Source organism: Moschus berezovskii, chromosome 2 (genome assembly GCF_049115385.1).
Source record: "Moschus berezovskii isolate FMDL1 chromosome 2, NW_MosBer_1.0, whole genome shotgun sequence".
NCBI classification, from domain to species: domain Eukaryota; kingdom Metazoa; phylum Chordata; class Mammalia; order Artiodactyla; family Moschidae; genus Moschus; species Moschus berezovskii.
The window spans coordinates 116,520,803-116,533,975 of NC_142461.1; the positions used below are offsets into that span (position 1 = coordinate 116,520,803).

General features: G+C 37.8%; 1 protein-coding gene and 1 pseudogene across 4 annotated transcripts in view; both read right to left on the reverse strand.

The window, feature by feature from the left end:
* Nucleotides 1-13,173, reverse strand: part of OLA1 (Obg like ATPase 1) — a 174,081-nt gene that overhangs the window by 77,135 nt on the left and 83,773 nt on the right. The gene's annotated exons all lie outside the window — the stretch shown is intronic.
* Nucleotides 6,234-13,173, reverse strand: part of LOC148778594 (ATP synthase F(0) complex subunit f, mitochondrial pseudogene) — a 63,765-nt pseudogene continuing 56,825 nt past the window's right edge. The window contains exon 2 of the transcript XR_016035804.1: nucleotides 6,234-9,257. The product of XR_016035804.1 is annotated as an ATP synthase F(0) complex subunit f, mitochondrial pseudogene (transcript). The remainder of the gene's footprint in view (nucleotides 9,258-13,173) is intronic.

Consider the following 13,173-nt stretch of genomic DNA (forward strand, 5'->3'; position numbering starts at 1 on the left):
ATATGAGGTGGAAACATATTATGCAAATAACAAGTTTATTTTTTAAAATATTACCAAAAATTAAGATAAAAATTAAGTGAAAGGAACATTAAAGTTATCCTTCAAAACTGAATAGCTCTGGATCAACTGAGGTCTAAAAGAGCTGTAAAATACAAGCTTACAGAAAATTCAGTGGCCATTTGGACAACTTCCCATTCTTTTTTTAACAGCCAGATAGATATATTTTATTTTTCTTTTTTAACTTGTTTAAATTGGAGGCTAATTACAATATTGTAGTGGTTTTAGCCGTACATTGACATGAATCAGCCACGGGCGTACATGTGTTCCCCATCCTGAACCCCCTCCCACCTCCCTCCCCATCCCATCCCTCAGGGTCACCCCAGTGCACCAGCCCTGAGCACCCTGTCTCATGCATCGAACCTGGACTGGCGATCAATTTCACATATGATAATATACATGTTTCAATGCTATTCTCTCAAACCATCCCACCCTCGCCTTCTCCCACAGAGTCCCAAAGTCTATTCTTCACATCTGCTTCTCTTTTGATGTCTTGCATAGAGGGTCATCATTACCACCTTTCTAAATTCCATATATATGCGTTAGTATACTGTATTGGTGTTTTTCTTTCTGACTTACTTCACTCTGTATAATAGGCTCCAGTTTCATCCACCTCATTAGAACTGGTTCAAATGCATTCTTTTTAATGGCTGAATAATACTCCATTGTGTATATGTACCAAAGATTTCTTATCCATTCGTCTGTCAATGGACATCTAGGTTGCTTTCATGTCCTGGCTATTATAAACAGTGCTGCGATGAACATTGGGGTACACATGTCTCTTTCAATTCTGGTTTCCTCAGTGTGTATGCCCAGCAGTGGGATTGCTGGGTCATATGGCAGTTCTATTTCCAGTTTTTTAAGGAATCTCCACACTGTTCTCCATAGTGGCTGTACTAGTTTGCATTCCCACCAACAGTGTAAGAGGGTTCCCCTTTCTGGAGAGAGGACACCCTCTCCAGCATTTATTGCTTGTAGACTTTTTGATAGCAGCCATTCTGACTGGCGTGAGATGGTACCTTATTGTGGTTTTGATTTGCATTTCTCTGATCATGAGTGATATTGAGCATCTTTTCATGTGTTTGTTAGCCATCTATATGTCTTCTTTGGAGAAATGTCTGTTTAGTTCCTTGGCCCATTTTTTGATTGGGTTGTTTATATTTCTGGAATTGAGCTGCAGGAGTTGCTTATGTATTTTTGAGATTAATTCTTTGTCAGTTATTTCATTTGCTATTATTTTCTCCCATTCTGAAGGCTGTCTTTTCACCTTGCTTATAGTTTCCTTCATTCTGCAAAAGCTTTTAATTAGGTCCCATTTGTTTATTTTTGCTTTTATTTCCATTACTCTGGGAGGTGGGTCATAGAGGTTCTTGCTGTGATTTATGTCAGAGAGTGTTTTGCCTAATGTTTTCCTCTAGGAGTTTTATAGTTTCTGGTCTTACATTTAGATCTTTAATCCATTTTGAGTTTATTTTTGTGTACGGTGTTAGAAAGTGTTCTAGTTTCATTCTTTTACAAGTGGTTGACCAGTTTCCCCATCATCACTTGTTAAAGAGATTGTCTTTTCTCCATTGTATATTCTTGCCTCCTTTGTCAAAGATAAGGTGTCCATAGGTGCATGGATTTATCTCTGGGCTTTCTATTTTGTTCCATTGATCAGTATTTTTGTCTTTGTGCCAGTACCATACTGTCTTGCTGACTGTAGCTTTGTAGTATAGTCTGAAGTCAGGTTGATTCCTCCAGTTCCATTCTTCTTCCTCAAGATTGCTTTGGCTATTCGAGGTTTTTTGTATTTCCATACAAATTATGAAATGATTTGTTCTAATTCTGTGAAAAATACCATTGGTAGCTTGATAGGGATTGCATTGAATCTATAGATTGCTTTGGGTAGTATACTCATTTTCACTATATTGATTCTTCCGATCCATGAACATGGTATATTTCTCCATCTATTTGTGTCATCTTTAATTTCTTTCATCAGTGTTTCATAGTTTTCTACTTTGCCAACCAAGGTCCACCTAGTCAAGGCTATGGTTTTTCCCGTGGTCATGTATGGATGTGAGAGTTGGACTGTGAAGAAGGCTGATCGCCGAAGAATTGATGCTTTTGAACTGTGGTGCTGGAGAAGACTCTTGAGAGTCCCTTGGACTGCAAAGAAATCCAACCAGTCCATCCTAAAGGAGATCAATCCTGGGTGTTCACTGGAAGGACTGATGTTGAAGTTGAAACTCCAAGACTTTGGCCACCTGATGTGAAGAGCTGACTCATTGGAAAAGACCCTGATGCTGGGAAAGATTGAGAGCAGGAGAAGGGGATGACAGAGGATGAGATGGTTGGATGGCATCACCGACTCAATGGACATGGGTTTGGGTGGACTCTGGGAGTTGGTGATGGACAGGGAGGCCTGGCGTGCTGTGGTTCATGGGGTCACAAAGAGTTGGACACGACTGAGCGACTGAACTGATAGGTTTTGGGTTGCAACTTCCCATTCTTAAAACTAAAAAATTAGAGATTACTTTCCAAAGATATGCTCCTGGGTCAACAGACATCACCATATACTCACGTTATAGTAATCTTTCATATCTTTTTTTAGTACAAGATCTACTGGTTAAGAACAAGGTCACAAAATCCTAAACAAATCACTGAACCTCTAAGGATCTCAGTGGATCTCAGTATTATATATTTAAAATGAAGATATCCCTACCTTTCAGAGGATGGGTTTGATTAAACTAGATAATATATGTAAAGTGCTTAGCAGAGAGTCCAGTACATAGAACTCTTTCAGTAACCAGGGCATACACTATTTTTTTAGGATGTAGAATTAGTACTTTAGAAGAAATTCCATAGTAATGTATTCAAACATTAATTTTGAGAAATATCATTTCATGTCACTCAATTCACCTGAGAACAGATAAAAATAAACTTTGTAGTTTTCAAGTTTCCGCTCCCCGCCCCCACAATTCTTACTAGTTGACCAGAACGTTTTTTATCCTAGTCCATGGTGAAAGTTATTTCAACTTCACATGAACTAAAATGATTATTATCAAAAATGTTACAATTACTATCACAATTCTCTTTTGGGGAAATACTTTACCAGTAAAGAAGTCAACATAAAGACTATACCATATCATATTGAATTGCTTGATGAGAAAGCTATTTCTCTTTGAATTCTTTTAGTCCTTCTGATTATGCCAAGGAGAAAATGTCAGTTTGATGTTGCTCATCTTTAATGTTTAACATTTGTAAATTTAACTTTTTATCAACAGAGCATGCCTCACCTCAGGGCTTCTAAAGGCTAGAAAATTCAATAAATATGTAGTTTCCACTGTGTTTATTTTTATTATCTTCAATTTTGGCAAGTAATACCAATTTTCCACTTAAATCACAAAGTTTCCTATTTAAAACTGTTTAAATAGTAAACTGTGACAAAATTTCCTATTTAAATAAATTGAAACTGTGAGATCAATTTTTTCTGTAAAATCAAGGAATGTCTGAAAATATTAACTATGGTCATTTCAGTGGTGGGATGCCATCTGATTTTTAAAACTATTTTAGTACTATTCTATATAAAATAGGATAATGTGATAGAGTCTGTGTGCGTGGAGGGGAGGGGGCAGCACTGGTGAGCAATACTTGAACTGGGACAGTCAGAGACTCTTCTCCGAGGAGATGATACTGGAACTGAGCCTGGACTGGCCAGAATGAGGGAGTGATGTGAAGACCTACAGGAAGACAGTTCTAAGAAGTAGGAATAAGGTCAGTGTGGGTGAACCACAGCAGATGATGGTAAATCAAACTGATGCTGGAGAAGCAGAGAAGTTCACCAACATTTGTAACCATGGCTATTTGGATTTTATTCTAGCTATAATGGGAAGCCACTGATTAGAGCTTTAAATAAAGGGAAAGTAGCATGATGATATATGATTTATGAGCTAAATAAGCTACTGTGGTTACTCCAAGAGGAACAGATTCTAAGGGAGAGGATAAGAGTGAGGGCAGAAAGACTAAGTTAGGGGGTAATTGCAGTGGTACACATAAATGGTAATGTGAGATGAAACTTCTGCTGTAGAGAAGATGAGAAAGTTTGCACTGGGAATGTACTACAGAATGGACTACACGTAGGATGGAAGGTCATGACAGGAGACACAAAACTGGAAATTATCAGATGTGTTTAAAGTTATGGATCTGGACAACATCATACAGAGAGACCACTCAAAAACTCAAAGTGGTGACAAAGTCAGAGGAAAAGTAGGAGTGTGCTCTTATAGGAGTAAGGGAAAGAAAATGTTTCAAGAAGAAAGGAGTATTTACCTGTGTCAGATGCTGTTTAGTGGTAAAGAAAGCAAGCAGAGAAGGCTGATCATTGTTTCTGACAAAGAGTGGTTCTTGGAGAAACACTTTGATAGTTATATCTCTTTCCATGAGAGTCTATTACTTCCATATATCAGAAATGAGAATAACATGACTAAAGGATGTAAACATGGACCTATCCTCTTACTTCTTGAAACTGAGGAGTACTAAAAAAAGCTAAGTCTGAGCATCGTTCAGTTCATTCGGTTTTGAAAATATTCCTCTCTGTATATACTCTAAGTGGATTATTTACACAAGGTAAAATACCATAAGATTTCTCAGTCTTTGAAAGAGATTCTATCAGTCAGCAAGGTGGCCCACTTTGAAATTACAGCCACTTTCAAAGTTTCACATTCTAAGTATGCTAGCACAAAAAAACACTAAAACAAAAACGGACTAACTGCATTCTGGTCACCCAACTGGTACAGAAATACTAATTGCTTTTGTATTACTTTATAATGAACATGCATTGTTCATACAAAATAAATCATTTTTAAAAGTCATTCTTTTTTAAAACAATAAACAAGGTTAACATGCAGAAAAGCTTTAAACAAATTTTACTTTAAATTTTGGTTTTGCAGTGACTAGCCACAGGGAGAAAATCATTATTACCATGGAAATTATTTTATATCTGTATACTTCCTTATATACACATAAAATGGGTGACTGAAAATAATACCAACCATAGTATAGTCCCATTATTAAATGATGTGTTATAAGAGAAATTTAACCATAAGCTAGGCTCAGATTGGATTCCATCACAGAAAGTTTTCATCCAGCAATCCTGCAATGTTTCCCTATACCAACCATAGTATAGTCCCATTATTAAATGATGTGTTATAAGAGAAATTTAACCATAAGCTAGGCTCAGATTGGATTCCATCACAGAGTTTTCATCCAGCAATCCTGCAATGTTTCCTTTCCAAACAAAGGACCTTTTTCCAAACCATCTTGACTTCTCTCACATTTCTAATGCTTTCCTCTTCTCTCCTGCTACCTAGTAAATGATCTAATTTTTCTCACTTCACAAAGAAAACGCAAGTCATCTTGGGGGTTTTCTGCAAATTTTCCTTCTTTCTAGAAGCAAAATGGAAAGCATTACCTTCTACTACCTCTGCTATGGATCTTATCCTCTTCCAAGGAAGTTTGGTCCACAGACTGTTCTTTGTATTTCCTGAGACCTCAACTTATCATGCCCCTCTCTCTCCCCTATATTTGAAACATTTCCATTTTACTAATACTTCCCCATCAATATTTAAGTAGCCTTGGGCTGGAAGAAGCACAAGCTGGAATCAAGATTGCCGGGAGAATTATCAATAACCTCAGATATGCAGATGACACCACCCTTATGGCAGAAAGTGAAGAGGAACTAAAAGGCCTTTTGATGAAAGTGAAAGAGGAGAGTGAAAAGGTTGGCTTGAAGCTCAACATTCAGAAAACAAAGATCATGGCATCTGGTCCCATCACTTCATGGGAAATAGATGGGGAAACAGTGGAAACAGTGTCAGACTTCATTTTTTTGGGCTTCAAAATCACTTCGGATGCTGACTGCAGCCATGAAATTAAAAGACGCTTACTCCTTGGAAGGAAAGTTATGACCAGCCTAGATAGCATATTAAAAAGCAGAGACATTACTTTGCCAACAAAGGTCCGTCTAGTCAAGGCTATGGTTTTTCCGGTGGTCATGTATGGATGTGAGAGTTGGACTGTGAAGAAAGCTGATCGCCGAAGAATTGATGCTTTTGAACTGTGGTGCTGGAGAAGACTCTTGAGAGTCCCTTGGACTGCAAGGAAATCCAACCAGTCCATTCTAAAAGAGATCAATCCTGGGTGTTCATTGGAAGGACTTATGCTAAAGCTGAAACTCCAATACTTTGGCCACCTCATGCGACGAGTTGACTCACTGGAAAAGAGTCTGATGCTGGGAGGGATTGGGGGTAGGAGGAAAAGGTGACGACCGAGAATGAGATGGCTGGATGGCATCACCGACTCGATGGACATGAGTTTGAGTGAACTCTGGGAGTTGGTGATGGACAGGGAGGCCTGGCGTGCTGTGGTTCATGGGGTCGCAAAGAGTCGGACACGACTAAGCGACTAAACTGAAGAGTCTATCAGGTTGGTGCAAAAGTAACTGCAGTTTTGTACTGAGGAACTTTGCAGTCTGATATGGAACACATTCTTAAATAGATGTGGTTATGTTATACATCATTTTAATGTGCATTTCTTGCTTTGTTTTTTGCTAATGACATTACTTGCAGTTTATTTTATACTTATTTTAAACTACAGAAATGGTGTTAGACAAAAAGCAAATTCGAGCTTTTTTTTCAGTTCAAAATGAGTCATAAAGCAGTTGAGAAAACTTGTAACATCCACAATGCACCTGGCCCAGGAACTGCTAATGAATGTACAATGCAGTGATGGTTAAGAAGTTTTGCAAAGGAGATGAGAGCCTTGAAGAAGAGGAGCACAGTGGCCGGCCATCGGAAGTTGACAACAACCAATTGAGAGCAATCACCAAAGCTGATACTCTTACAACTAAATGAGAAGGTGCCAAAGAACTCAACGTCACCCGTTCTACCGTCATTCAGCATTTGAAGCAAATTAGAAAGGTGAAAAAGCTCCATAAGTGGGTGCCTCATGAGCTAACCGAAAATCAAAATAGTCACCATTTTGAAGTGTCACCTTCTCTTATTCCATGCTCAGTGGTGAACCATTTCTCGATTAGATTGTGACGTGCAGCAAAAAATGGATTTTATACAACTGGTGACAACCAGCTCAGTGCTTGGGCTAAGAAGCAGCTCCAAAGCCAAACTTGTACCAAAGAAGGTCATGGTCACTGTTCAGTGCTCTGCTGACAGTCTGATAAACTACAGCTCTCTGAATCTTGGCAAAACCATTACATCTGAGGATTATGCTCAGCAAATCAATGAGATGCACTGAAAACTCCAACACCTGTAGCCAGTACTGGTCAACAAAATGGGCCCAATTCTTCTCCATGACAATGCCTGACCACACACTGTACAACCAATGATTCAAATGTTGAACCAATTGGGCTACGAATTGTTGCTTCTCTGCCATATTCACCTGACCTCTTGCCAATGGACTACCACGTCTTTAAGCATCTTGACAACTTTTTTGCAGGGAAAACTCTTCCATAACCAGCAGGAGGCAGAAAATGCTTTCCAAGGGTTAGTCGTATCCTGAATAACGAATATTTTTTTTTGTATTTAAAAAATTTTTATTTTCTATTGGAATATAGTTGATTTATAATCGACAATATATCTTTCTTATACAACTTAACAGAAAAGAAAAAAACCCAATTTAAAAATGAGGAGAGGCTCTGAACAGACATTTTTCCAAAGACAACAAACAAATGGCCAATAAGCACAGGAAAAGGTGCTCAACATCACTAATCATCAGGGAAATACAAATCAAAGTTACAATAAAAGATCATCTCACATCTGTAAGAATGGCTATTACCAAAAAAATCCCCAAGAAATAACAAATGCTGGCAAGAATGTGGAGAAAAGGGAGCCCTTATGTACTGCTAGTGTGTGTGTGTGTTAGCTGCTCAGTAGTGTCCCACTCTTTGCAACCCCACAGACTGTAGCCCCAGGTTCCTTTGTCCATGAAATTCTCCAGGTAAGAATACTGGACTGGGTGGCCATTCCCTTCTCCAGGGGATCTTGCCAACCCAGGGATCGAAGCTGGGTCTCCCGCACTGCAGGCAAATTCTTTACCATCTGAGAGCCACTAGGGAAGCCCTGCACTGCTGGAGGGAATGTCACCTAGTGCAGATATTATGAAAAACAGTATGGAGATTGCTCAAAAAATTAAAACTAGAAACAACCATATAACCCAACAGCTCTACTTCTTGGTATTTACCCAAAGGAACCAAAATCACTATTTTGAAAATATATCTGCACTCCAGTGTTCAATGAAGCATTTTTTACAATTGCCAAGACATGGACACAGGAGATCATCAAGAGATTTTTTTTTAATGTGGCATGTATACAATTGAATATTATTCAATAATAAAAAGACAGAAGTCCTGCCATTTGTGACAACATGGATGGATCTTGAGGGCATTATACTAAGTGAAGTCAGACAGAGAAAGATACGTACCAATACTGTATGATCTCACTTATATGTGGACTAGGGAAAAAAAATATCAAGAACAAGAAGATGAAACCAAAGCCACAGAGAAGAAACTAATGGCTGCCAGAAGCAGTGGCTGAAACGTGTGAAGGAGGCCAAAAGCCACAAATTTCCAATTATAAAGTAAATAACTCATGGGGATGTAATATACAGAATGGTGATTTTAGTTCACATTACTTGATTTGAAAGTTACTAAGAGAGATTTTTTTTTTAACCAGTCATCTTTTTTGGGGTGTTAATTCTCCATTAGGCTATGAAAGGATTCAGGGGTGCCTGGCAAAGATCATGGCCAGGAATGCAGAATGTGCCCTCTTCAGTGGTACTCGCTCTGCTGCTCTTGTTTAAGTTCCTTGTAAGAACGGCAACAGCTGAAAAGCATGTAAGCTGCCAGCACCATAAAAGCCCAGCGACACTCCCTTTCTTCATGTTTAACTTGCTGTAATACTGGAAGTAACCTCTTTGAAATGCTCCAGCAATGCCTGTAGGGATGAAATCTCGCATCAGTATCCAGCTTGGAAGCTCCCTTAATTTGCCATCCAGGAGTTTCTTTTCCTTCAGTGGTACAACTGACGCCATCTTGGAGTCCTGGCAGTCTGCTCCGGAGTAAGAACTCGTCCGTGTTGAGCAAGGTTTGAGGCACAACAAAAAGCCTTCCCACACTTTTCATAGGGTTTCTCACCACCATGAATGATCTGATACAGAAAAAGAGATGAATGTTTCCCAGAAATAAACGTTTTTCTATCACTGACTATTTTATAACTTGAATCCAAATCTGTATTCCAGTGTCTTGTTTCTTCCCTCACAACCACCCAGGGGTCTCTTCCTTCCTCCAATAACACAATTATCTCTGGCTTAGAAATGGAATGGTCCAGTGAGACCAAGTTACTATAGTTCTCCATCATCACATTGCGTGAATCACAGATTTTTAAGCAACAAGAATAAACAAACATTTCTCATTGGCAAATATGTGTTGATTGTAATGGTTCCTATTTTGATTAACAAAAATGTGTTTGAGCCTAGTTATAATGATTTAAAACTCACGGTCCAAAACTGCAATTACTTTTTTGTCAACCTAATATATTAAATCAGTCAAGTCAGTCACCCTCAGACATTAATTCCCTTTCCACCGATTGCTTTCTTTCCTCCTGTTCAGACTCAAACTTCTTTGCTCCGAGCTGTACCTGTCCTCTCCACTTCTTTACTCTCTATACAAAACAAAGCAGTGTGGAATGTGCCTCCACCATGCTATGAGAAATCAGTCTCAAAAAAGGGCACCGACGATTTGTCTTCATGATGCTAAATCTAACAGCCATTTTTCAGGAATCTTATATCATCTCTCACTAGCATCTAACTTCAGAGCACTGACAAAGTCTCTTTCATTGCTTCTTTTCAACTGTATTCTCCCGATTTTCTTCTGTTCTCTCTAGCCATTTCTTCTCAGGCTGTACCTTTCCTTGCTCTAACCACACCATAAATAAAGTCTCTCTCTTAGCTCTCTTCTCTTAACCCTCTATTACACACTCATTAACAGAATTTCCAGTCCCAAACTCTCTTGTTTAACTCCAGTATACTTTAAGGTAATAGCCAATAAACTAAAGAAAAAAAACTTGTAGTTATTAAGTGTGCTCAGTTGCTCAGTCATGTCCAACTCTTTATGACCCCATGGACTCATAAACAGTCCTCTGGGCTTCTCTGTCCATGGGATTGTCCAGGCAAGAATACTGGACTGTGCTGCCATTTCCTTCTCTAAGTTATTAAATGAATTATTTCTATTATAAAATTTATTCACTAAGTCAATGCTCATATTAAAATTGAATTATAAAAACTGTGTACGTCTTTACTAAGAGCCAGACAAAAATACAGAATATGTGAATTGGTGAGATACACTTGACTAACCACATGGTATTGAACACTGCACATCATATTTATTTCTTGGTATAATATGTCATAAATGACTTGGCTATTTTCAATTAGAAGTGGATTGAAGACTGATTACTAGTTAATTCATTCAAAGCCTGTCTTATTTCACAAAGATTTGAGTAAGATGAATAAATCCATACTTTCAGGAAGCTAGCTCTAACTAGGAAGGACTTTAGAAATAAAAATATACTTTGAATATTCAGCACTTCAGTAAACTGTTTTGCTATATTATTACTTATATTTGGGTTATATTGTTATATTCAATTTTCAGAAGCAAGACATCCCTAGCTAGATGCAGAAATAGATTTTAGAACACACAGATGTGTTTAAGGATTCACTGCAATACTTTACTGCTACCTGTCATGGAAACCTTGATAATCCAAATTTTCTACAATCAGTAACTACTGGAGAGGGTGTGAGGAAAAGGGAACCCTCCTACACCGCTGGTAGGAATGTAAACTGGTACAGCCACTATGGAGAAAAGTATTGAGGTTCCTTACAAAACTAAAAATAGAGCTACCATATGATCCAGCAGTCCCACTCCTGGGCAAATACCCAGGGAAAACCTTAATTTGAAAAAATACATGCACTCCGATGTTCACTGCAGACTATTTACAATAGCCAGGGCATGGAAGCAACCTAAATGTCCATCAACAGAGGAAGTAAATCAGACAGAGAAAGACAAATATCATGTATTGCTTGTAAGTAGACTCTTAAAAATGGAACACATGAACTTATTTACAGAACAGAAATAGAGTCACAGAGATAAAAAACAAACTTATGGTTATCAGGACTTAAGAGATTAAGGGAAGGGATAAGTTGGGTGATTTAGATAGACATATACACACTACCATATATAAAGCAGATAACTAATAAGAACCTACTGTATAGTACAATGAACTACTCAATACTCTGTAATGGTTTATATGAAAAAAGAATCTTTAAAAAAAGTGGAAATATATGTCTGTATATCTGAATCACTTTACTGTATACCTGAAACTAACACAATACTATAAATCAACTATACTCCAATAGAAAATTTTTTTAGAAAAAGACTCTAAAAAAACCACTTACTACTCAAATATATTAAATCTTATATCACAGCACCAAAATATCCTGTGTCCTACATGGCAAATAATGTTCTGATCATCTATATTCTAATCCAGAGTCCCACCAAAATCACTGAAAAGCTAAAGGGCCACATTCCTAAACCACTAAAAAATAAACTATTAAATAAAATGTTAGAAATCATGACAAGGAAACCTTGCTCAAAAAAATCTTTATCTTATCAAATTTCTAATCCATTCTCCAAAGCAAAGTCCTATTTTGTGTCAGAACTATGATGCCCAACTTCCTCATAATTCTACAGCTCATTAATATTTAAAGAGAAGGAAGAGAGCTAAGCTTGCATTGGCAATTCACTTAATATCTACAGCTTTATTCATAAATACTGAAAAATACCAGTGCCTACTTTTTTTTTTTATAAATGACATGACAAAAATTCTTTATTGTGTGGAGGAAGAGTAGGTTAAAGGAGTAGCTACAGCCATAAATAATAAAATCTTGCCATTTGGATAACATGGAAGAACCTAGAGAGTATAATGACAGGTGAGACACAAAGACAAATATCAAATGACCTCGTTTATGAGGTCTAAAACACAAGACAAACGGACTAACAAAACAAAATATAAACGGAGTCTTAGATACATAGACTAACCTGGGGCTGCCAGAGGAGGGGCCTGAATGGGCGAAATAGGCGATGGAGATTAAGAAGTATGAATTTATAGTTAAAAACAAATAAGTCATGAGAATGTAATATACAGCATAAGAAATATGGTCAACGATATTGTAGTAATTTCATATGGAAACAGTTGGTTATTTGACTTATGGTGGTGATTTTCTAATGTAGAGATGGCTGGATGGCATCACTGACTCGATGGACATGAGTTTGAGTGAACTCCGGGAGTTGGTGATGGACAGGGAGGCCTGGCGTGCTGTGATTCACGGAGTCGCAAAGAGTCGGACACGACTGAGCGACTGAACTGAACACCTGAAACTAACATAATGTTGTCAACTATAGTTCAATTAAAAAAAAGAGAACATATCTATCACTAGAAAGTTCACTTATGTTCCTTTTTCAGTTAAATTGCTCCTCTCCTCCAAAACAACCACCATTCTGATACCTATCACTTACATTAGTTTGCTGAGTCTTGAACTTCATATAAATAGAATTATGCAGTTAAAAAGGAAGAGGGGGTTAAAGCTGTTTATTGCACACTTCAAATGCTATGATTTAGTTTAGTCTAGTTTAATCCCAGGTTTATAGATGTACTTTAAAATTCTAGTCTACACCTAGATAAAGCTCCTTCTCATCTTGATAATAAAAGCAGTTTGAGCAAAACCAGAATCTAATTCATAGCTGGATCTCAAGCTTGTAATATTTATCTCTGTTAAACAAGATATGTAGTTTTAATTACCTTCCTCAAGTAAGAAAGTGGGAGAAGAGCATCTCAACTTATTATATTTACTTCAAAAATAAATAGTCTCCTTAAACCTATCAGTGAAGAAGATACATGGAAATGGGCTTCCCTAGTGGCTCAGGTGGTAAAGAATCTGTCTGCAATGCAGAAGACCTGATTTCGATCCCTGGGTTGGGAAGATCCCCTGGAGGAGGGCATGACTACCCAC